We start from the raw sequence: 3,467 nt of genomic DNA on the forward strand, positions 1-3,467 counted from the left end.
CCTCTCTCCCTCCCCCTCTCTCCCTCTCCCCCCCCTCTTTCCACACACTTCCCTTTTTGGTCCTGTATCTACAGAGAACCCTGAGACTGCAGGGCCTGCTGTTGGGAGGGCAGAGAGTCGGAGTGGTCATCCACCCCAAGGCCTCAGGCGGCCCATCTGCAGACAGGAACAGCAACATTCAGGCAGGTGTCGACCAGACGGCACAAAGCAGTTTGGGGGCGCTGTCTGCTCAGGGTTCCAAGGCCCTCTGTCAGGACTGCGGGCTCCCGGATGGCTGTGCAGCCTGGGCTGAGGGACTCCCTGTCTCTGGGCTTCGGTTTCACTGTGAGTGAAATGGGGTCTGAGCCAGAGGGAACCCAATCCACAGTTCTGCAGGGTCCAGAACGGTGCCGCCTGCCCCTGCCTGTGACTCGAGCCAGGGACTTCCTGCACCTGCTCACCTAGGGCTGGGCTGGGAGCAGGCTGCTGGCCCCAAGGACTCGCTGGTCCCTGCTCCTCTGGAGGGAGGACCTCTCAGGAGGCGCAGGCGGGTCCTGGGCCAGCTCTGCACTTACCAAGGGGCATCACAGGGTCCTTCGTGTGCAGACAGGGCCTGAAGCAGCCCCTGACCCACTCCCTGGGCCTGGGCCAGGCCAGTTGGGCTGGGGCTGAGTCCTTGGCACACAAACCCTGGTTGACAAGGAACTACCTCATTCCTTCTCAGACTGGCACCCCTCTTGCCACCATCTGCCACCTCACCTGTCACCTGGCATGTCCCATGCTCCCGCCAGGACAGGGCAGCCCAGCCACCTTGAGCCTCCTTCCTGCCAGTTGTGCGGCATCCTCCCCCAGGGGGCTCCCAGCGGCCGAGTCTGCAGCTGTGCACAGGGAGGAGCCGGGAGCTCAGGGGCAGCGGGCTGGTCATCTCCAGCCATGGCCCTGGCTCAGCGTGGAGGACCAGCTTCTGTTGGCCAGGCGGCAGGCTGCGGAGCCAGATTCCAAGCACACCAGAGCGGCCGCCCCTCTCCAAGCCTCTCTTCCTCCCTGCGAGCGCTGGCTTTGGGCAGCGCCCAGGGCACAGCTGGAAAGATGCTCCCGGCCTCCTTGCAGCGGGGCAGGGCCTCGTGGCCAGCAGGGCTGCCCACTCACCTGGCAGGGTCCGCGAGCGGCCCTCCTCCTAGCCTGGAGGAGCTCGCAACCTGGCAGTGCAGCTGCCTCTTGTGCCCACGAGGACCGGAGGCTGCTGAGGTCACCATTGCCAGCGTTGGCTGCTGCCTCAGCCAGGTCAGCCTGCGTTGGGATGTCACCGGTCCCAATGCCAAACTGCACTGAGGGCACCGCCAAGTCTGGCCTGTCACCTGTGGGCCCTGTTCCCATCCTGCCCCAGCCTTTCGTCTTCCCAGAGAGACTGGACAGACGTGCAAGCACACGTGGTCACACCCGCTTCTCTCCTGCATCCGCCCGACCGCCCGGCACAGTGGTGACCTCCGTCCTGGCTGTTCCCACTAACTGCTGTGGGGCTGGGGCCAGAGTGAGTTTACCCGAGAGGCTGAAGGGGTCCCCACTGTGGGGCCCTAGGCTGTGTCCCATCCTCCTGAGCCGTGCTCTGTGCTGGTCCGGCCAGAGGGTCGAGACCCTGAGGGAGAGACAGAGGCAGCCCCGTGAGGCCCGCAGACTCCACTCTGGTCTCCCTCTCCAGCTGTCGCAGCCTGCTCCGCCCTGGGGTCAGCCCTCCCAGCTCTGTCCAGCTCTGGGCCTAACCTTGACCTCAGCAGGCAGAGGTCTTTCCCGGAGGCCTGGCCACACCCCAGGGCTGGGGGCCAAGCCTGTCTCCTCCTCTCCCTTAGAACTGCTTACCTCCCATCTTTCCACAGAAATGGAAGGTAGAGATTTCTTCTCGTCTCCCAGGAAGGGCGTGGGTGTGGGAGACAAAACTGCCACGGCTTCCAGCACTTGGAGGAAACCTCAGGTCGGGGTCTTCGGGCCAAGGGTCCCGGTTCAGCGTTCGGGGCTGCTGGGGTCGCTGCTGTTCGTGTGGCTGGGGCCAGAGAGAGGCGAATGCAGATTCCTGTAGGAATCAGGATCCCAGGGAGAGTCTGAGGACCTGAGGAGGCTGGTGACGTTCAGGGTGAACGTGATCCAATGAAGTGTTCCTGGATCGGGGCCTTAGAGTCTGCGCTGACTTGTGCTCCGGACGATGAAACATGAACGTGTGGGCTGAGGAATCGCTTTTCTTGGTAAATACACAATTAACAGATCCTGTGCGGGAAAAAGAAACGGACTGTAGAAATGGACAGTGGGGAAGTGTACAGTGTCCACTCTGTGCTTTGGGTGTAGCCCAGGCTGCCCCTCACAGTCCTGAGAGCCCGAGTGGACGGTGCACGGCAATCGCTAGGGTTTTCATGGTACCTTCTCTCTTAATCCTCGATTTAGGCCAGAATGTTGCTGCGTCCACCCCGTAGAAGAGGAGAGGGCGGGCCTTTTGTGTCACTGTCCCCTGGGCTCCCCACTTGGGGCTTGCTGGTGGGGAGAGTGCATAAATGAGGCCAGCAAAGGAGAAAGAGGCCAAGAGAATCACCCGTTTCCACAGCAACAGGAAGGATGCAGTCCTACGGGGCGGGGGGGAGGAAGGGACCCTAAATGTCCCTACCTTAGATGTCCAACCAGGGCAGGCCTTCCCAGGGGACACTTGGTAATGACGGCTGCTACTTTGGGTTGTCATTTTGGTTGCGGGGAGTGGACGTGCTTTCAGAACCTAGCGGTCAAGACCAGGAACACTGCAAAACGTCCCACAGAGCACAGGACAGCCCAGACGTCAAGACGCCACATTGAGAGACCTGATGTCACTCAGGCCCTGCTCTGACTTTGACCCCTTTCTGTAACGCCTTCCTGTCCCCACTGTCTCAGTCTTTGCTTGGCCACTTCCAGTGACAGGGAGCTGGCCACCTCTGGGAGCAGCTGGCCCAAGGTGCTGAGCTTGGCCCTGGGACAGAGCCCGCGGTGACTTCCCAGCCAGAGGCGCAGGCAGGCTCCCTGGAGGGCTCTGACAGGAGAGGACCTGGAGACCCCAGCTCCACTCTGTCCCCGACCCTCCTCCACAGAAGGGCCTTCAGCATCCAGGCGGGGGAAGAGGACAGCCTTGCCGTTGTTGGCCTGGGAGCCCGCCCGCAGCCTGGAGCTGCAGGTGGGAGTGGGCAGAGGCCAGGAGCAGGACTGGGTCATCTTCGTTTCCAGAAGTAAACTCGTGCTTTCTGAACTATTGAGATCTCGTTGTGAATGATATGCATGCTGAACTATTTAAGGGGATTGTTATGGTTTGGAAAAACATGAGACATAAGATGGGTGGGTGGATGTATGAATGGGTGGATGCATGGAGGGACGGATGGGTGGGATGGAGGGAGAGATGGTGGATGGTGGATGATGGAGGGACGGAGGGCTGGGTGGGAGGATGGTGGGTCGGTGGACAGGTAGGTGGTAGAGGACGGATG

General features: G+C 61.5%; 1 long non-coding RNA gene across 1 annotated transcript in view; it reads right to left on the reverse strand.

Annotated features, from left to right (window-relative positions):
• Positions 1 to 2,388: 2,388 nt before the first annotated feature.
• The window catches only part of LOC125613141, a 3,683-nt gene continuing 2,604 nt past the window's right edge, over positions 2,389 to 3,467 (reverse strand). The window contains exons 2-3 of the long non-coding RNA XR_007343630.1: positions 2,630 to 2,734; positions 2,389 to 2,499 (exon numbers count right to left, since the gene is read on the reverse strand). This is a non-coding gene — a long non-coding RNA (uncharacterized LOC125613141). The remainder of the gene's footprint in view (positions 2,500 to 2,629; positions 2,735 to 3,467) is intronic.

The sequence above is a fragment of the Marmota marmota genome, unplaced genomic scaffold, assembly GCF_001458135.2.
Source record: "Marmota marmota marmota unplaced genomic scaffold, marMar, whole genome shotgun sequence".
NCBI lineage: Eukaryota > Metazoa > Chordata > Mammalia > Rodentia > Sciuridae > Marmota > Marmota marmota.